At 33.3% G+C, this 22,734-nt stretch overlaps 1 long non-coding RNA gene across 1 annotated transcript in view; it reads right to left on the bottom strand.

Moving 5' to 3' along the window:
- LOC135447315 (uncharacterized) overlaps window positions 1-22,734 on the bottom strand; it is a 50,479-nt gene that overhangs the window by 5,560 nt on the left and 22,185 nt on the right. Inside the window, exons 2-3 of the long non-coding RNA XR_010440065.1 lie at window positions 11,742-11,814; window positions 8,245-8,334 (exon numbers count right to left, since the gene is read on the bottom strand). This is a non-coding gene — a long non-coding RNA (uncharacterized LOC135447315). The remainder of the gene's footprint in view (window positions 1-8,244; window positions 8,335-11,741; window positions 11,815-22,734) is intronic.

The raw sequence follows: 22,734 nt of genomic DNA, 5'->3' as shown, positions 1-22,734 counted from the left end.
CTTACTTTTTATTCACTTTTTTTTCTTTAAACTACAGAAAGAAAAAAGCAATTATAAGATTTTTATGGTGAAAACATAGAGTACACCTAAGCTATTTTTACATGAATATTATGACACTAAAGGTTTCCTTTATACTGTGTTAAAAAAAATACAAGAGAGCACAACACTGCTGTTATCCTTTGCTGCCTTTTTTTTTTTTTTTAAATCTCATCCAGTACAGCAGTGAAATGACTTGAACTCAGGTCTGTTGAGTGCAAAATGTGTTGAAGATTTTTTTTTAAACTATAAATCCCAGAGTATGAAAAATGGGAAGAAGAATTTGAAATTTGAAATTTCAAACCTTTTTTCATTTTGAAAAATTTGAAACCTTTTTTCACTGATCCTCCGTTGTCTCCAGCTACACTTTGAGTTCCATTTGGGTTTGGAGCTCACAGACTACAGCAATGTCAGAGATGTTTTGGTTTTTTCTTCTCAGCTGTAAAGAATGGAATTGCTTTTACATAGAAAAAAAATTATATTTGGGCAAAACAACCCATTACAGAGTGAAGAGATCAGAGATTTTCTTTTGGTGAATGTTACCACATTGTACATTTTATAGCAAATGTATCAGCTGGTGAACACTTCCAGTGAATACTGAATGGATAGAAGTTGGGTATGCTGAGGATATAAAATGCAGAAATAAAGTTGTTCTCCTTCTTATCACAAAGGTCAGAAAATAGCAAGCTGATCTAAAGTCATGAGACAGCATCCATTCACTCCAGTGCCACTCAGCAAACAAACAGGGGATGCCACAAAGAACTGCAGTGTGTTGGATCATTTTTGCTAAAATCATGTAGCACTAATTATTGAGGTCTTCCTTGTTTAGTTCAAACTAATTTCATTTGAGTCTTATGTTATTTTACTAACAACTATACCCACCACACAGTTGAAAGTGCCAAATAAAGTAAAGTAAATGACAATATCCCAGTCACTGCTAGTTTCGAGGAAATCTAAGAATTAAAATTGCAATACAAAAATCTAGAAGAAAAGAATATCTAAAGGCCTGGGTGAACACACAGTGATATCAATAGAAAAATATAAATTTACATTGATGACCCTTATCTGTATCTGACTTCAAGCCTTCAAAAAAAAAATTGAAAAGAACATTTGATGCTATTTATTTTGATGCAAAGTGACCTGAAAAAACCCAGATTCTGTGCCAAACATTAATTCAAAATGCAAACTAATTGAAAAATACTTGTATAAAAGGATTTGAAAGAGTAAATGCCAAGATTAAGAAAAGCATTCTATTTTTTTTATGAGCAGACTTGGGGTACTAAGAACCAAGCTCATGAGAGGGAAAAAACGACAGAAAACCCTTTCAGGAATGGATTAGTAATTCAGAAATAGGCCTTTGAAAACTCCAAATCCTGCAGGATGATTAATTATTCTGTGGTTCACCATGAAGTATTTTTAGCTACTTTAACAAAGACAGAAAATTGCTGCCTTGTCTACTGAGTGCTGCAAGAAAATGAAAATTACAAAACGTTTCTGAAGTAACAGAAATGCTTGAAGTAACCAGCCATTGCTTTTGCTATGCTGCTTGCATTTCTGGACCAAGATTAACCTTTTATATACATTACTCCATGGCATTAGATGTCTCCTTGTCATTATGAATTTAAAAGAAGATAATTTTCTCTTTCACTTTAATACCTGTGGGTATATGAAGAGGAAGAGAATCATTAGGAGAGAGTTTTTAATTTTTACTCACAGACTACCATGGTTATCATGAAAGGTCTCTTCCAAAAAGCATAAGGCTATCCAAAGCATAGGGCTTAAACTCACAGAAAATCCGCAAGAGATTTTTTTCAAACTCTCAGCCTGAATCTTGGCCTAAGGACCTTATTCCTTTAAAATGGTCTTAAAAAAAGAGATTTTTCCAGGAACCAGTATCGAACCAGACATAAGTATTTCTGTAAAATTCTAGGGAACCAGTTTATTTATTTATAATAAAGCAGAATCGTTCAGTTGGAAGGGATCTACAATTATCTTGTCAAAACACATTCATTTAATTATTTTTTAAATGCAAGTAAACTCATCCTATTAAGAAAATAACTCTTGCCTAATATGAGGAAAATGCAACAAAATCAGTGGAACTGAATAGTACTTGAAGCGAGGCAGGTGCAGAGGTCCACACTGCCTGGCTTGTATCAAAAAGTGAAGAAAAACACTGTAATTAAGAGATAATTTTCATGTAATGTAGAGCTGTCATTAAGTGATCTGATAAAAAGTTTGAATACATCTGTAACATCAGGTTATAAATGGTAGAAGTATTTATCAGGGTTTTGAATATCCTGTAAGAAATAACAATTAGGTAAACAAGGTTATAGAGAACAATAAGCTTAAAAGAAATACTTGATTTGAACCTCTAACAATCAGACTCAGAAATTACAGTTCCAGTGTATTTAGTGAAAGAAAGGTTTTGTGATTACATCACCAGAAAAATGTAATGGCCTCTAAAAATATTCTGTGCTAACTTCCTAATATTTATTGTTACTTTTATTCTACAATATCTTAAATACCAAGAAACATACTATACTCCCTCTAAAACCTGAATAAATTATCTTTTCAGAAGGCCTACTCCATTACTCATGAATTCTACAATGCTCTAAGAATTGATCCACTATACAGAACTAATATAAATAGCTATTTAACAGAAAGAAGACACTTAGAGAGACTTGTAATGGATCTGGCAATGAGCTTCTTTTGTTGAATAGAAAATTTCTTAGATTTTTATATAAGGTGAATATTGTGACAGTAATTGCATACGTGGCATGGCAGGGATCCCATGTACAGTCCTATTATTGCTTGGACAATAAGTCATTGGCAGTTCAAAGAGAATTCTAAAAATCACATTAAACCAACATATGGAAGCTACTTTGGAAACTGAAACAGGAAGACATATACCTCAGATAAAATAGAAATTAGAAAATAACTTCTTAGAAAAATAAATGTTTCTGAAGGAACTAAATGCATTTCTGCTTAAGGAAAAAGAACAGATTAAGAGGTCCATGGTGTAGGAAGATTGACAAGGTCTCAAGAGAGGAGAAAAGGAAGAAATAAAATTAAAGAACATAAGCAACACAATAGTACAAAATACTTAACCTTGAAACAATCTTTTAAGGAAACCAGAAGAAATTATATAAATTGCAATATTTAATTAACACGCTTCAATGAAAGCACTAGGAAAAGTACTGCTCCTGCCTTCCTTCCCTTGAATGCAAATATAAGCAAGCCAACCTGTTTTCCTGTCTCCAGCAGCTATTATTTTGCTCTAGTAAAATGTCCCAAGGCTTTGTAGTAATATGAGAAACTATTAGACTGGAGAAATTAGATGGAAAAAAAAGAGAGAGAGAATAATAAATTATAAGAAAATGCTGCTACTATATGTTAGATACCCATTATATCCATCAGCAACGTTTCAGGCAATAATAAATCCTTCCAATATTTCAGACATACAAATTTACTGTATGAAACTTGTTGGTAATTATCAGAGACACTGAAAAGAGAGAGAATTCCTGCAGTATACTGTTATTTTGGAGTGCCTGAAGCATAGAGGGCAAAGCACAATGAATACATGCTGATTACTTAACTACCTTTTTCCTCCTTTTGTAAGTAAAGTCTCTACTGGCACATTGTAATGCAGTTTGTTCACTAACAATTCATAGAAATGAGTCAAAGTGATTATTCTCACAAAGTCTAAAAGACAAAAAAACCACACATGAAGCAGGACTTGGCTTCTCAAGCCTTTCAAGATGAACCTGCAATCAGCATAACACAAAAAAGCTAACTTAGAGCAGCAGGAGCAGATGTATTTAGCAGCAACATAGAATAAATGGCAAATAGAAAACTTCTTATGGATTCTTCCAACTCAGTTGTCATCAGTAGCCATTAAAGCACCTGTTTACATAAAAAAGTGATAGCAGGAAAGCATTTTTAGCTGCCTTAGGGGACACAGCAATGAGAAACAACAGAACCAAGGCTATAAGGCATGTCAAGACTGCCTGGTGTATCAGCTTGCATGGTGTCAAACTGCCACCACACCTGTTTGAGAACCATTGCTGTAGAAAAGAATTTTTACTCTAGGCAAAATTTCTTCTTAGCTTTTGTCTTTCACCACTGATTTTCAATTACACTTACTGTTATTATTTCAATAGCATCTTGGTTTAGTTGAACCACAACCCATCACATCATCAGTGAGATATGACTGGTAATTTCAGACCTCTTACAGCTCATTAGTTCTTCCCTATTCTAAAGTACCTTCATTTATGAAAAAAAAATATTTCAGGTAATATTATTTCTCTTAAGTGTTCTTATTGACCCCAAAATATACTGGCTGGGCTGTCTGTGATTGCAGAGATGGTCTCTCTTTACTAAACTTTGGGGAGACAAAAGTCCTTCCTGATCATTGAGGGCTGAGTACGCAAAACATTTTTGACCCTCTGTTACATGGCATCGTGTCCCAGGCAACAGTAAGGAAGGCAGTGTGGAAATAATAGAAGATTCTATAAACTTACACTGATATCTGATTATTACTGACATTTTTACATGATGTTTTTTGTCACTTGGATTGTTCATCTATGATATTCCCTGTAATTGTCTAATTATTCCTATACAGAGGCTCTTCTATGTTCATTTTAATTGCCTCCACTAAAATTCAATTTTCATTTTGTGATCAATTTCCATTTTGACTTAATATCTTCTTCAATAATTAAAAAACTCCGCAGTTCAGGAAGCACTTATAAAGCTCCATATACAAATTTAAGCCCTGAGAAAGATCACCACTGACAGGAGTTAAACTTCACTTATTTTAAAAGTCACAGAGAATCGAGATGTTAAGACAGCTATCATCTTTTAAGAGAGTTCTTTTCAACTAAAGGGATATGCTGCAAGATAGTGTGGCAACCCATAGTGTATTATAATTTTGATTAAGACAAGGCATAGCAGGAGGTAAAAAAAAAAGGTTGTCAGCCATGAAATTTTAATTTTTCTTAAATATTAAGGCAAAAATCTCTGAAATCAATAACAATTTTCCATGTGTAAAATGCTATTGTGATATCTGCATAAAGCATTTTTTGAATGAAGAAGGGATTACATGACCATGAGAAAGAATTGCTTAGGACTGCACACTTTCATAGGCAGCAATATTTGAATATACTGAATTTGGAAAATTATGAAATCAAAAAAATTCTGGACTTCTGAGGGGTATTAGACATAAACACTTTGAGATGTACAAGAAACGTTGTTGTTGAAAAATGAAGTGATGTACTGGACTTGAAGACAGGGCAAATTATTAAGTAAAGCTTAAAACTGCAAGATCACAGGACAGTACATCTTGTTAGGTCAACATTTTTTACCTGAGTGCTGCTTGGTGAATTTCTGCATTTGAGGATTAATAGCTAAAGGGAATTGGAGCGTTTTCTCCTTGTGTCTTGAAATCACTTTGCAAATCTCTTGAAAAAAATGTTTAACAAAAAAATAGTGTAAAACACATTTTGTTTATCTAGCCAAATACTACGAAAATAACAATGTTATAAAAAAGTAAAAACAGCAGACGAAAATATCAGTGTAATACAAAATATTTCTCCTGACAAATTTTTTGGTAGTAACAGTTGCAATAAATTGATATAAAGTATTTTCAAATGTTATGCTTCCCTTTAAATCTAAATCAATAATATTTTGTTCTCTGTTGTTTTGCCCCAGTAAGGTTCTATGATAGCCTCAAGAGACTCAGAAATGAAGCTGCTCTCTTTTAGGTGATACAACTTGTTAGTCCTTTTTCTTCACAAAAGTGTTTTTCCTGTACAGAGTAAACCCCTGAAGATATTTCTAACCTCATTTAATCCTTTCAATAGCTTGATAACCCACCCTGCAGTATTTTATCTTTATAACGGTCATGGAAGAAAGTGCTTTGGTCTGCAGCTTTTCATGGGAACAAAATTGCACCTCAGACTTGTGGTATAAGACATGACACAGTAATGTGTGAACCATGAATTATTGAAGTAAAGGAATCCTGAAAGAGAATATCTTCTCTGAAGGCAAAAGTTCAGTCCAGGTTCGCAGGCTGGACTCTCTGAACATCAAAGCCAGCCAAAACATGACCTACAGAGAGATGAGTCAGGATATCTCAGGTCATTTCCTGACAATCAAGATTTGTACTGAGCCTAACCATAACATGATTTTTTCACTGAGATAACAAAACAGATACCTGCACCTCCATATTTAACACCTTCAAATAACTTCCCTTTCTTACCACCACTCCAAATATGATCCAAGCTAGTGATAGTGAGAAAAAACAAACAAAAAAATGCCACCCCCCTCAGGGTACACAAAACTCCACATCCTTACCTACACACACCCTTCATAAAAAAAAAAAAAAAAAAAAAAAAAAAAAGAGAAAAAAAAAGACTGAAAATTGCTCCAGGGAGAAAACAATTACAGATCTTACCTTTTGAAATATTAAGATTAGTAGGTAAACTTAGATTATTTAATATACATATAATATACAACTAAACCCAGTGGATTAATCCATTCCCTCTAGAGCTGACTGAGAGGTTCTGCTCCAGGCCCATTTCCAGGCCTCACCAGCAATGAAGCTGAACACTATCCCCTTATGGGCACACACAAGGTCTCTGCAGACACTGCTGCTTGTAAACAGACAGAATAGGATTGGCACAGGCACCCACCAAAAACAGGAGCTGCCTGAGTAATCACGCAGTCTTGGGACTCTCTGGGGAAAAACTCTTCCCAGATGTGTCCAGTTCTCCAGCTCAGCAGCTCCAAGACCCCTGGCATCCCCATTAACCAAGACTTCTCCAGCTTGCCAGGTGGTCTGCCTTGAAGTTTGCTCCTGGGTCGTGTGCAGAATGCACATTATTGCTCCTCTGGTCACTGGTTGCTGTTTTTGCCCATTTTGAACAGCAACTAGTCAGATATCCTGTCTGTTATCAGCCTTTCTCCACTGGAGTGGAGTGTAGGCAGCCTAATTTTAAAGCTTTTTCTCTTACTAAATTCCTTTATGTTTTAGATAGTGAGGTTTAAAACCAAACTCCATCAAACTGCACTATTCGTTCAAGGTTTCTATAAGCTACCCAACAGATAACAAACAGTAGCAAATTAGTGAAAGAGAGAAATACATAATTCAAATATCTCATAAATAGTATTAGAGACCTCAAAGCCTAAAAATCTATCCACTTAAGTAGAAACAAGCCGACACAAATAATTGTAAGACTTACCAAAATAATGGTTATTTAATGAACTCAAAACCAGCAAAACTTTCTTGATACAATTGTAATTTTAAATTTGTTATAGCAACTAAAAACGTTTGATACAAATACTATATCACACATATCACAGTGAGCAAGCAACTGTAAAGCGGTTTTTCCTCCTTCTTATAATTTTAAACCTATTTTTTACTGATATCATGCTTCTGATCCAGAGATTACGAGCTTGCTTCAGATTTATTATCCCAGATTTGTGTATGTGAGTAATACAAAAAAGCAATCTGTTGTTAAGTGCTTTAATTTGCATGGAAGATACTAGAGGGATTTCTACATTTGATCTAAACCCTGAAGTTCAGAACAAGAATGAGAAAGAAATTGATGCTAAAATAAAATCAAAGGTAGCCTTTAAAGCCTTTTTCCTATAGCTTCTTTCTTATTTTTACCTTGAGATGGATTTTTTTATATATTCCTTCACCTAACCATAAGGATAGCTGCTCTTAATACTTTTCAAGAACAAAGTGAGCAATCTCTTTTCAAAAAAAGAAAAAAAGAAACCATCTTATAAATGCCATTTAAATTATAGTTTCTCCTTTTTTTTCCCTAAAATTATAATCTTTAATATTTGCTATATTTTCCTGAAAGGAAATAAAAAATCATATTCTTTTTTAAACATAGTGAAACAACAGGGTTTTTTTTGGGTTTTTTAGCACGACAGTACTTTTCTCAAATATTTAATACTGATTCTTCTATATAAGGCTCATAACCTCAAGTGCTTTTGGTATTTTCCAAAGTGAACTTGGAAATGCTGAATGAGTGCCTATACATAACTTGAAGAGAAAACTTCAATTACTATTTAAACTAGCTTCCATCTCTAAAATGATAGAAAATGTGGGGGCTTTTAGAATGTCTTAAAAATTGCAATTTACTCTATTATCTTTATGAAGTAACATTATAAGATAGCACCAGATGGAAAAATACATACCAATTCCAAACACACATGCATATGCTGCACATATACTGCACTTTAACCTCAGTGCTCCTGTTGGGCTTCTATGGAATTCTAGTCATGTGGCTACAGGGAAAAAAATAATTTAGTTATGTGCTTATAAAAGGTTACCAATTAGCTTGGTAAAATAAGTATTTCTGATGTGTTTTGGCTTTGTTTACAGTTCTTGAATGAGTTCTTTAATGAGCGTCTTAAAAGTTTTTTCTACAATTTATTTAGTTTTTTAGAGGATCATCCTGAATTCAAAGGTCATCTTGAATTCTTTTATGCTGGAACACTCTTAAATTGAAAGCTATAGAGGATTAGAATTTGTAAGTCACCAACAAAAAGTGCAACCATTTGTATGGAGACTACAGCCATGAAATCAGTATAATCTCTTTTCCTACTGTACTTCTTTCTAGATCTCATTTGCTGAGACTAGAGGTGCCATTCAGTGAATTCCAGCTCATCCATGTCAGAAGGGATGAAAAATATAATTTTAAAAATTTCTATATTTTTATGGAAGAAGATTCAAGAATATGAAAATAAAATAAAAGTTCAGAAAATTCCCAAACAGCTGTATTTCTGAAGGAGATGCAAATATTCCTGATCTGCATTGTGACTCCTTTAGTACAGTATTGCCTGTTACTAATAATAATTTTTAAGATTTTTTTTTAAGAACTCCATCAAAAGATGTGGAAAGGAAAGAAAACACTCTTTAATTAAAGCATATGCTTTTCTCCAGTAACTACTTACAAAATGTATAAAAATTCAGAATTTTTATCCTCAAATTCCATCTCTAAATTTAGATTTTTTTTTTTTTCTTAAATGGGAATATAGGTTCTGCCATGGTGAAGAGATCTCTCGTGAAGGTACCACACTGTGGTTTTTGGGAACCCAGCATGGACAGTGCCTTCAGATGCTGTGAAATCCTGGCAGCTTTTGTTGGCCCAAGTGTTCAGGACTATTTTCACCCATGAAGCACAGTTTGCTACCTTGGCTTCAACGCCGCTGCCTGCAGAAGGAGCTTTAAAGAAGATAAAAGAGAAAGGTTGGCTCAGAACAAGCCTGCCTTCCTCTCTGTACCACCAGAGATCTATTTCTACTCAATTAAAAGGTGCCAGGTACACCTGGAGTAACACAGAACTATTGTTCAATCCCTCAAAAAATCTTCTTTGAAGCTCATCCCAGCTCACACAGGAAGAGGGGTAAGGAAGAGAAACCAGAGGGGAAAAAAAAATCCAGTACGATTAAAAACTTTGAGAAGAGTGGTTGAAAAGTACTTCAGGGATACTTGATCAGTGTTGAGTCCTTATTTCAAAATGTTAAGTATTTAAAAATAATACAACATAACATTATGGAGAATATGATGTACACAAATAGTATGAATATAGATGTACAAAAGTAAATACTAACCTTTGGTAGAATATGCTATTAGAATAAATATTTGAATAAAATTTTTAAGAAGTTCCTCAAAATACCTATCTATCAATACGTATTTTCTCACATCAAAATTGAGCTGAACACTCACAAAAGCCTCTATATCAATTATTAGTAGTGGTTATGGATTTTTCATGTGGAGCACTTCACACTGCTTTTAAAAATCAGATCTCGAGTCAAGCAAGTAGCAGCTTGCTCACAGGTAGGGACAAAAATGACACACAATTTGTGTTATTGCCAATGCACACAGATACTAACAAGGAATTCAGAAAGTCCACTAACTTTTTACACAATCTTATCACCTATGAGATTAGATTATGACGTGTCCTTTTAATGCATTTTAAAAAAATCTGCCCTCAAACTGTAAAAAATTAAATAAATTGCAGAAAATACTTTTAAGACGTTCATTCATAAATAAACATTAAAAAAGGAGACATAATATTTGCACTGTTTTTCTTCGGCAGTGCATGTTAGTGACTGTGTTTTAAATATACAAATTTTATCCTTGGCTGCTATTTTTTCTATTTTGCAATTTTTTTTGCCTTCCCTTTCTTTTTAAAGATCCTCATTTTAATCATGTGTCCATTGAAAACAAGCATAAATGCAATCCTCTTCTCCTGAAGTGTTAAACCAATATATGATCTTACAGAATCTTTTCATGATCTGCCCTTCTATTGTTATGCCTCAGTTCTCAGAGGACATTTGTGAAAAAAACTGACTGTTTTTTTTCCATAAGTCTTATTTTAGCTGCAAGAAATCTGGTACACTGCTAATAATGCTAACAAGTAGTCTGTTAGCAGAATGTTTTACTTGCATTAGCACTTTGTAGGTTTTGTAGCACTGATCTAAACAAAGAAGAAGAATAAATATAGTTCAAATCCTAATTACAATGCAATTTGTCACACCTTAACGTATCCTTCATGTGAATGCCATGAAATTTTACCAAACACAATTATGATGGTGATATTTCAGGGCTTCAAGCTTTCCCCATTTTTTTTTTCCTTTCTGAAGGTAAATAAATAATTTAAAGAAATGCTTTGTTCAACCCATAAATAAAGCTTTGGGGTCCCCATAACTATTTGGAGAAGTGAAAAATTTTATGTAAAAGTGAGACATTCCCTACTGAAACTATTGAGTGATTTAGATTATATCAGCTGGTTAGAGTGTGGTGCTAATAATGCCAAGGTTGTTGGTTTGATCCCATTCATTTAAGAGTTAGACTGGATGATCTTTGTGGGTTCCCTCCAATTCATAGTATTCTGTATTCTAAGGGTGCTCATTTCAGTGTGGTTTTGTGTGTTATATCTAAGAGCAGCATCAAACTCACCTGAAACAGTCAGAGGGAATAACAAGAGCTTGCTAACGATTATTGCTATGGCAGTAACATCCAGGATATGAAAACAATGACTGCAGAACTCCAAGCTAACTACACCAATGGCAACAATGGGGTTTATTCTCCATTTTAAACCCAAGCTTTCTTGAAGACCACAGGACTTCAAGATTCAAGGAATTCAAGGACTTCAGGACTTCAAGGACTTTCCTTCCTATGCAAGGAAAAACATAACTGGCACATAAGATACTGTGTGTAGTTTCATTGTCAAGAGAGACACCGCTCACACTAATTCTGTCCCTTTCTGTTGTGAGTAATCATTTGACAGACAGATTGCCTAAATATGAGACAGCATTAGCAGCTGACTTTCCTGGTGTGACAGGATTCATGTTGCCCAGACCTAATTACTTCGGACTTGTTAAAGAGAGAGACAACTGTGGACGATAGACAATGTACTGCTAATGATGCATGTCATGTGAATGAATGGACAGGTTAAACCACATGTGCTTGCCAAATTTCTATTCCTTCAGACAATTAATACGAGATGTTCAGGAAACAGATGGCCAAGTATCTAAAAGTCAAATCAGAATATCTTTTATGGCCTGTGGGGAACAGTTACAGGCAGGAGAATTGAAGGTGATTAGCATGTTGTTGACAGTCTATTCAATCTTCTGTATCATTTATTTAAAAGAAGCAATTCTTCTCTGCAAGAGACCTGACTTACCTTTCTATCCTACTAGTACAGCTGTGCCTGAGAGAAGATCAAGTATTTTCTGTCACACTGAGTTTAGACCTCTCTGAAACAGAAAAAGCTACAATAATAATGTTTTCAATCTCAGAATTGAAGTAATATGAATCCAAAGCCCATCTCAGGATTTGGGATTGTTTCATCTGGCTATTCAGCTTAACTTTAATGTTTAATGTGGAGAACATTAAACCATCATATTCCCTGTAATTATAAGCTAGGTTACTCTATGGAAAGTTATCCTGGTTATGGGTTTAGTCACTTTTTTTTAGTAACCTTTAACTTTCATCTATCTTTGCAACTCTCAGATTTTTTCTGTTCCTTTTCTCAAGGAACCTTTCAGTTTATTTTTTTTGGCAGTAGGGCAAAACCATAGTGTAGTGTAGGGCAGGTATAATAATGCTTTATTAGAACTATTAACATTTGTTATGTGATGATTTTGTGGACCTCATAAAAATCCACTATTTTCTTTACTGATCCTCTTTTAATTTGCCCCAAAAATGGCCTCCAAGAGATGCTGTTGAGCTCACTAGAAATTTGGATGGGTAAATAAAGTCTGAATTTTTTTCTTGTTGTATTTCAACAGAAGACCATTGCCTTGTATGTATGCAGTACATAGTTCAGAATGATCTTCTGATTTTTCCTGTCACACAAATTTACAAGGATTAGCCCGGACATGCACTCACCTCTTCTTGATTGCCCAATATTGGTTTATCAACAAAACAGTTCTCTTATATACCAAAGCTCTGGACAAATTCAACACAGCATGAAAAGCTCAGACCACGATAATTTTTACCCCATTATTTTCAAATTTTTTGCCATTTTATTTTAAGAAAGCATAATCAAATAGTGCAATGAAATTCACAAAAATAGAAATCACAGTGGATGCTCCTCCTACCTTAAAATATAATTGCTTTTTTACTCATAATAAGACATTATTTTTTAGCTTTATTCTACATTATATGATTCCATGATCACATATAATATATGCTAGTCAGTCCACTGGTAAAGTGGCAATTTTAAAAGAGATAGCATCTGTAGAATAGGATTTGATTCTAATGACTTTTGAGGAAAGGTTCTAACGACTTTTGAGGAAATTTTTGTATATTATTGAACAGTAGACAACTGTAAAGCAATGTCAGAAATATATCCTGAGATATATTGAGAGACAAGAAGTCTCTCCACTGGCTCTAGGAATTCTAAAACGTTGACATTTTTTGCTTATTAGTAATAGAATAGTAGACTAGAATTAGAATTAAGCTTAGTTCTGCAACAGTTCTAACCAAGAACACTTCAGAATTTAGTGGATAGGCAGAATTTTTTCCTAGGTGAAGTTTCATCTATATATTCTATATATTTATCTGTATATTCATCTATACTCATTCCATGAATGAGTAACTTTTGAATAATATTAGACCACAGGGAACATCACCCACAATACAAGTCTGATGAGTATTATCAGTGAGAAAGTACACATTTAGCCCAATCAATATCATCATTCTATATAAATAACTGCATCTTCCATTTCTAATTTACTCACACTGACACTAATGCATTCCACTAATACATCCCAAGGTAACAGCTGAGGAAAGTTAAACTAAATTGCTCATATGGACCAATCTTGTAAAAATCTAATTTTTGCAGAACTGATTTTAATAACTGTGTCAGTTATTGTAATAAAGCAATTTTTATAAATATTTATGTGGAATGAAGGTAGGTATGGAATGCGTTTGTTTCTCTGTTGCCATCTGCAGTAGAGAGAGATAGGACTAAATAAAGATATTTAAGGTTTTTTCTTTTTCAAATGAATGTTGACATCATCTTAAGCACATTGTACAAGAAAGCAATTATACATCAGACATACTAATGGTAGGCTAATCTTGTATATCTGAAGTGTTGAAACAGAAATGCAGAAAACTCACAGCCCATAGACATCTTGAGAAAAAAATTTTGAATTATTGGAAAAGTCTGTGGAGAAGTCTGTGGCTCTCAATTTGATATCTATTAGTTATACACAGGAGTCCTATAATGTAAATAATAGTTTCTAATCACATTGAGTTGGGCACAGATTTTTTATTTCCATATTTGAAAGAAATGTCTATTCTTTGCTCCTGTTCCCAGCTGACAGTCCTGATAGTTTGATGACAATTTACAGTATGATTTTAAAAGGTTTTTTCCCAACCTAAATGATTCTGTAATTTTATTAATGTTTTTTTAAACTTTATTCTACAACATGATACAACATTAGTCTCCCATAACCATATGAAATAGACTTTTGTATGACTATGACTAAATTCCAGGGAGAGACATAAGCTACAAAACTGACAGAAAATTTGTGTATGCTCATTGCTTTTTTTCTTCCTTCCAGTAATTATGAATATTCTGACATTTCCTACCATTGATCACACATTAACAGACAGCAATTCTTACTTTTGACATATGCAAAACCAAAGACATATTTGCAGTCCCAAATCAGCTTTTGAAAACAGTTGAAAGATATCCAAGTTAGTAGGATATGTCACCCAAATGTTTGCTCTTAAGCTCACTATTTTCTCAAACATTCAAATAAATCTCTTTGACACCAAGCTGGTGATATCTAGATTCTTTGTTTCACATTTTATGAAGTGAACATTTTTTCTGTATCATCCGCCTCCTTATTTCTCATCTCTACACCCTCCATAGTTGAAAATGTATTTAATATATATTCCTGGATAGCTAGATACCTTCAGATACATATCTGTATATACTTATAGATATCTATAGATACCTACAGAAAATTTTGGCTGATTCTATAATCTGCATTAGATTTAGCAGTTATAGGAAATTTTTATGCTCTTAGAGCGGAAGATTTAGGTTGGTTAGCACTGTAATGGAATAAATTTTGATTAAAAAATTGAACAAAGCTTATTTGCAAAGTCTAAGAAGAACACACAATTCAACTAGGCTTGCTATTCTAGTTTAGTTTCTCATTTTACACAGTGCTGCCACTTTGACTCCAGACTAATTTCTATCTCAGAATATCAAAAAACTGTAAATTACAAATGACTCACAAAAAAGTTTCAAGGTAAGTCTTCTCATTGAGACCCACATGCTGATTATAATGATTAACACTAAGAAAGGTCTCAAATCAGTGTGGCATCCTGCAGACTTTTTCACAGGTATAGCCAACTTTACTGTGCAGTCCTCAAGTGACTTCGAAGTTGCTTCTAAGTAAGCCTTCACAAATCTTATCCCTGCTTGCCAGAATATTCATTTTAATCTCCTTAATCTTTTATTTATCAGTAAAACATATGGAATTCATTTGACACTAAATAGAGAGTATGTAAAGGCAATAATTCCCATCATTTTGAAAGGGTGAAGATGAAACAGGAAGACAGAAAATTATCCTGAAGGACTGTACTAAATTTTATGCTCAATTCATTTCAATACTGGTCCTTAACCTTGTTTTTCCTTCTTTCTATATGCAGGCCTACATAAAGGATTTCTGAGTTTAGACAAAAATAAACTTAATAGCAATGATTTATCTATTTAGCAAACATCATGATTGTTCAAGAAGCACAGACCTGAAGGAGCCATTTGAATCTGTCCCCAGTGCTATGTAATACTTTCTAAAACAATCAATCATAACCTGTTTTAAAATTAGGCAATATCGTTGTCCCATTCCTTCTACTGTGGTAAGAAACTGTCTTTCCTTTTTCAGACTATCTTAATTAGTCAAAAGTTTACACCCTTGTGTTCTGGTATCTAGATACTTTTAGATGATTTTCACCAAGCTGCTGTTAACTATAGTATTTTCTTACTATATTTACATCTCACTCCAAGTTTTTATTACCCTACTTCAGCCAAACTTATCTATTTTTCTTTTATTAAATATATTTCCCATTCCCCTGTTTATCCTGAAAATAAAGATTTTTCTTTCTTGTACACAACATTCCAGAGGAAGTCTCATGAGTATTTTATGCAAGAAAGGTAACTCCATCTTAAAAATGCTTGACTGATGTTTTCTAAGGCTGAATAACCATTTTTTAAAACTGTTTTTCTTTTGTGACTCCAAGTAAATCATAGAACATGTTGGGCTGGGAGGTACCTTTAGAATCATCTAAGTTCAGCACTCCTGCCCTGATCAGGGATACCTTCCACCAAACCAAGTTGCTCAAAGCCCTATTGAACCCGACCAATCCATAACTAGCTTGGACATCCCAAAAGTTTCCTTTGTTTCTACCACTAGTGTTTTCATTATATAGCATAAGCCATTACTATGTCCTTTTCAAATTAGTGAATTTCAATTAGTGAATTTTGCTCTACTTCTATTAATTAAGACATCTAATTCTTACTCTGTCTTCATCCTTTTCTGTACTGATTGCCAGGTTTATTGCATCAGCAAACTTGCACTGTCCAGGCGAATACATCACTGAAAAGTATTAAACAGGATTTTCCCCATTACTTATCTTTGAGTTTCACTACCAAACATCAACAAATTCAACAATTGACTCCTTAAAAAAAGTTCCTTAAACGTCTGGCATCTCTTTCTTTGTATTATATAAAATGTTTACAGAACATATTAGTATTATATAAAATGCTTACAGAAATCAGATTAAAACTGAATTTCCCTGTCTAGACAATCAATCTGTTGTCTTATCAAAGACAGATACAAGGTTAGTCTGACACAATCTACTTTTGATGAACTGATGCATTATTTTCCAACATTTATTCATTTACAGTCATGACTTGAACATTCATTTACTTTTAGTATTTATTCATAAATTCTATGGTACTGAGGATAGACTAATCAGCTTGCAGCTGCATGTTTTTTTCTCCTATAAGCTAGATATTCTATTTTCCTGTCATATGGTGCCACTCCAACTTGGCAATTTCATTAGAAATTCCTACTAATAACTGCCAATTTCACAGGCCAGCTGTTTTGAATTTCTGTGAATGAAGAACACACATTTCATACAATATTCAAACAGAACATTTTTTATTACCTTTCTCTAAAACATTTTTTTGAGTCAAACTGTTCCTTTTTATCCACCCCTTACTCATTGTCCGTTACTATTAATACCCAGTCAGTAATACTCCTTTAGAGCCATTCTGTTCTCCATTAGAATTTATTTCTTTGCTGACTGGACAATCTGCTTCATAAGTCATGGGCACAAGCTTTCAGCACTCATATTTTATCTGTTACTGAAAAAAAAAAAAAAATCACGCTTAATGATCTTCACATACCTTCAATACGGCAACTTTATTTTTTTTTAAAAGTATCATCCCTACAAACAGAAATACAGACATGTTCATTTTATTGCATAGTAATGGGTTTAATAACATTACTTCTCTAAGACCGAGTTACAATGAGCACATTTCACCTCCTAGAGCTCAAAAAAATGTTCTTCAATGCTGTTCAATTGTTTGCTGCATGGTAAAGTGCAAAATATTTTGTTACTTTCCTTCTCCCATAGTTTTCACTGTGGGTAGATACAATGTAATCGAAGCTTATATTTTTATTTCAGATTAAGCTGTGCTTTGGCAATTTGAAGAATGAACGCAAAATGTGTGATACAAGAATCTCAAAAAAAATTCCTTTTTTTTTGTTGTTGTTATTCAAGACTCTAAAGCAAACAAATTTCTTTTGGCAGACCATGCTGACTGTTCCAACATTTGAAATTCCATTTTTATATTTAAAACTAAAGGATATCAGCCTGTAAATGTGATTTTGGTACATTTTTCATTTAAGATTCTAACTTCACAAATATTAAGAAAAGATTATCTCAAGCTCCATATTTATTGCCAGCAATTTCTTCTCATATAATGTCCTGAATATACCTGAACTTCAATACTGCAAAAGATAACACATGTGATCTTGTTTCAAGTGACTTGACCTCAATAAACATGTCGCAAATGTTTTCTTCTGAAGTTGGAATTACTTTAATTGACTTGGCATTTGAGTCTGTTAATCAACATTCATCTTATCTCAGTTGAAGTAATTTAACCTGAGTTCAGTTAAATTAATTCTCAGTCTCATTCTTAGAAAATTACATTCACAATTATAGTCTGTACAAGACTATTTAAATTGCCCAGAATGAGAAGTGGGATATTTCACTATCTGTATATGGCCCTAAATACAAGTTACATCTGATTTCCTTAACAATTTCTTTACAATTGCTATTTTCAACCAGGTATTCAACCTCCTTGAAAATCTTGCTCTATTGTGTGAATTCCCTTTGTTCTGATTTCCTTAGTAGTGACTTGGAAGGAATAAATGCTCACTCTCTTTTCTCTTGGAAAAAGAGGAAGCAACAGGTGAAACCATCAGTCAGAAGGTGCAAAACAAGCAAAGAGAAGGCAGGTGTCTAGGTTATCTATTGCCTCTACAGGTTGATGCTTGCTACAGGGTGTTTTGGATGGCCTGAAAAAGTAATTTGACAAATACCTGGAGAAAAGACACATTAAAGACTATTAAATACAGAAATGCCAGATCTGTCTGAAAAAGATTCTGAACCTGAAACAGTAGGTATTCCTTGGAAGTATCACTTCACATTTTGACTGTTTATACTCCCTCCACTGGATATCTATAATTGGATGGTAAGTGCTGCTACATATCATTACAGATCAATATGATCTAAGTATTCAGAAATTCTCTGTTATAATGATGGGTCTGTTTAATGACATGCAATAAAGATATTCATCGCTTGCAGAAGATTGCTTAAAGGAACATAATATTTTTTTCTCATAAGAAAATATGTATGAGTTCATGGTGCGACTACAAAATATCCTCAATCAATTGTGCAGTCGCATCTTTTGCTACATGTTGTGCTTTATTTGGATCATTTTTGTTTCTGTCTTTTGATTTTTGGGGGGGGTATTGGTTCGGGTTTTTTTAAGAAATTGATCCAAAAGTATAATGAAGCTGACAACTTGTTATTACTAAGTGTTCTAGACTTTTAGGAAAACATATGAAACTATGACCATACCATCTGTATTTATATATTTGTGTAAATGTTTCATACAATTTTTGGCAACAGGACAGATATGTGCTTGGTTTAATTTTCTATCTCTTATTCAATGAGAATTGTACTTTCTTTATCATGATTTATAATATTTTAATATTTTAATTAGCTTCAGATTACTGCTTTGTGATAACAGTGATGTATACTTATTCACTATGCTCTGTATGTTATGTTACATATTTTTTATATAAATATGCATCTATATATATAATGTTCTGTTTGCCTTAGAGATGGGAAATTATTTTATATTCAGTTTAATTCTTGCTTTCATAGAAGCAATACAGAAAATTCCTTGGATTTTCTATAATTTTAACCCTCTTTTCAACTGAAATCACTTATGTTCATTCCCCACATGTGAAGGCAAACCAAAATCTGTATAATCTTTACACAATCAATCACCTTAAAAGAAAAGCCTAGCTCACATTGGTTGTTAAGAAAATATGTGGGTTTGCTACTTGCTTTGTTTATTCTCTTATATATCTTTCCTGGGGTATTAAAATTAATCTTAAATATTAAAATATCTTGATAACTTAAAAAAAACCCCTTAATTGTTTTATTAAAAAATATGTAAAAATTCATTTCACAGGCCACAACCCAAGCTGAGTAAAACCCCTCATCCCACTAGCTGCTCCATTCAAGAATTTTTCCTCTTAAGTTTTGAAATGTTTAAAAGAACATTAAAAGCAATTCAATCAGCACATTTCACTAAAATCAGTCTGTTCATTGCTTGAGTTCCTTTGATAATCTTGTCTTTGGGCTGTGATGGGTTATTAACAAAGACTAATTTTAAGCTGGTTTCCTAAGGCTCTCTCTACTAGTAGCAAAAAGAGGCTTTCGTTTAGAGGACAAATTGGAGCACACAAATCATCCTCTAGTAAGGGCTTTCTGCTTCTTGATGTATAGGGCAAATATAGGGAGACAAATCTCCTGGGCAGATCTGGAGGCCACGAAAATCAGAGGGGTTTGGAAATCCGAACATTTTTTGAATTGAGCAATTTTCTTTCCTGACAGTTTAAGCAAGGTAACATGCTATAGCAGAAAAAGTGAACATCACTAAATCATATTAATGCGGAACAAAAGATGTTGAGAACCATCACTTCAAATTTAATATCTCTTTTTAAATTAAGTCTATCATCTTCTGGAGGAAAGTAAGAAGATGTTTTAATAATTCAAGAACTCAGTTATTCAGGGAAGCTTGATCTATTTGACTACTAACACACTGATGACAAGGGTGTCTATACTTCTCTTTTTCATCTCCTGCTTTTCACCCCTGCCTTGACAAGTCCATACATGACTTAGTTCAAAGTGATACTGAGAATTTGAAAACTACTGTTCTGGTCATGAACTCTTTCCTAATGCTGGAGATAAGTTTGGTTCACATGACAATTTACTCAAAAAAATTTACCATCCATTTCAGCTGGCTTATATTTCTAATTGTTACTGCACATACAGACAGTGGTTACTGTTCTCAACTGCGGAGGACAAGGAGGGGGGAAGAGGGAGGCAGAACTTAAAGTATAGTTGCAAATACTTAAATGGCTTAGATAGGGGTTCAACTCAGTGAATCCACCACCCTGCCACTAAAGCAGCCACCAAATTTCTCAAAAACACTCCAACCTAAAATTCTATACTTACAGCAGTCATTTAGATGTATATTTATATAGGTTTATACTGCCCCAAATCAGAATCTCCAAACATAAGAATACTTCTATGACATTACTCCAACTAATTAGTTCAGGAAACAATGACATTAATGATTCAGACTTCTACAATACATTCAATATTATTCTTGTAAATGGCTTTATTTTGTGGTAAATCTGAGGAAACTAATGATTAGGAATGGAATGTCTTTTCTGGCATGTGCAAACACATTTCTCTCAAGTACATTGCTCCAACAGATATTAAATGTTAAAAATTACATTATGATAAAAAAAAAATCAAGATGTTTGAATTAGTAACTATTGTTCTATAAGAAAAATACTGTGTATTCATATTCAGTTCTACTTTTGTGCTGTTATCAGATGTCAACATGTTGCAGTGAAAATAATTTTGAAAGGATTGAGGTATTTGGCCAACTTACTATTCACTAAACATAATTCTGTTAATGGTGTATCTTGAAGAAGAGTGATAAATTTTAGACTGCTTAGAAAATCTCCCCTCTGTTAGTTAACAACACTGAAGCTCTTTGCTAGACTTTCCCACAATAAAGCAGATCCACCTTTAGCAGTCAATGGCACCAATTGTGATGCAAAGTAATTTTGGTCGTGTCTTTCATACTTTCTGTGTTCATATAGACATTACAGTATGTAAAAGCAAAACATTGCACTAAGTATACCACAGCTTTTAGGGTAGAGTAAGATTAAAAATTCTATAGGATTTCAAGTGAGAACAAAAGCTTTTTCAGTTTTAGTTTGTGAGGTCCAGTCTTGCAATAGGTCTGTATATCTAAAATAGAACATTTACTAAAAAATAGATTTATGATCTCTCACCCATCCATTGAGAATCTCAATTGTCTTTTAAAATTATTCTCACTTATTAAAATTAAACATTAATATCACTTTTTTTTTTTTAATGTATCCAGCATTAGCTTCTGAGGAACAGATTCATGCATCTTTCGCTGGATAGACACTTCTGTCTGGCAAAGACTGTGTTCGAATGTAAAATACAAGTCATGCTAACATTTTGTCTTAAACTTTGCCTTAAAATCAGCCAAAACTTTCTACTAGTTTCTCTAATATTTTCTTCTTTTTCCAATATTATTTTTGAGTGTGGGCATTAGAACTTGTTATGTCATCATATGAATCTCAATAGCATTGCAAATATTGACCATAGTAGCACTATTTTCTCTAAGAATTCAAGAATGATATAACCCAATTTTTAGCTACTGCATTTGTCACATGTTCTCGATTAATTTTTCATCCACTGGAGAGTAATTAATTCTTCTTAATTAATGATTAATTTTTCATCCACCAATAATTATTTTCAAAAATTGAATATTTAACATGAAAATATGAATTGTAAACTTCAGATACATTTGTGATCTTGATTTTTTAGACAATATGGGTTCCTAATTTAGAGTAAGCTGTCTGAAACCAGATTACTCTGTAGAACTCATTCTTGTAATTACCATGTACTCCAATACTTATAAGCATAAGTTTTATGGCTTTTCTTTTATTAAAGCATGGACTAAGTCACTTAACCTGGTTCTCATTTTATCCTGGGTCAAATGTAGTTCTCTGAAATATTTCCCATCTTTGTACTGCTTCCTGCAACACACAAGCTATCAAGCCTAGTATATATCAAAATTACTGGAATTTTCTGATGACAAAAAGGTTTTAAAAAACCTCAAAAACCAAACAATAGCACTGCCTCCCCCACAGGAAAAAAAAGCCAACAAAACAACCCAACCAGCCCACCAACACAAAAATAAAAACCCAAAACAATAACAAATACCCAAAACCAACCCCAAACTCAAACTTGTGAGAGGAAAAAGCAAGTGACTTAGGAAGAAGTGAGAAAATACTTATTTTAAAAAGGAATTGTAACCTTTGAATCACTAAGGAGAATTGTAATGTGTGAATGTGAACCAGTATATAAAAAGGACATGTTAATCAAGGGCGAACCAATTGACTTTGAACTTGCACTGTACTACTTGCAATAACTTATTCCAGTAAAAGAATAAAACAGTTTCAGAAGAGAATGTCAAAACAGATCTTTAAATATAAATTAAGGCAATATTTTCATTGATTATTCATGTCTTCAGAAGTCCAGAAGAAATTTTCCCTGTGGCCATTATGACCTCATATGCAAGAAAATTTATGATAGACACATAAGTAAAAAGGGCTTAACTATCCAAATTAACAATAGGGAAAATGTGATTTGGAAACAATTGCAACTCATGTGATATCTTACTAATTATTAGTGTTAAACTGTACTTTAAGGTTGTTTTCTTTATCCTCTGAAATTTA

The sequence above is a fragment of the Zonotrichia leucophrys genome, chromosome 4 (assembly GCF_028769735.1).
Source record: "Zonotrichia leucophrys gambelii isolate GWCS_2022_RI chromosome 4, RI_Zleu_2.0, whole genome shotgun sequence".
NCBI lineage: Eukaryota > Metazoa > Chordata > Aves > Passeriformes > Passerellidae > Zonotrichia > Zonotrichia leucophrys.
Note: the sequence above shows the minus strand (reverse complement) of the source record. Positions and strands in the feature narration are given on the sequence as shown.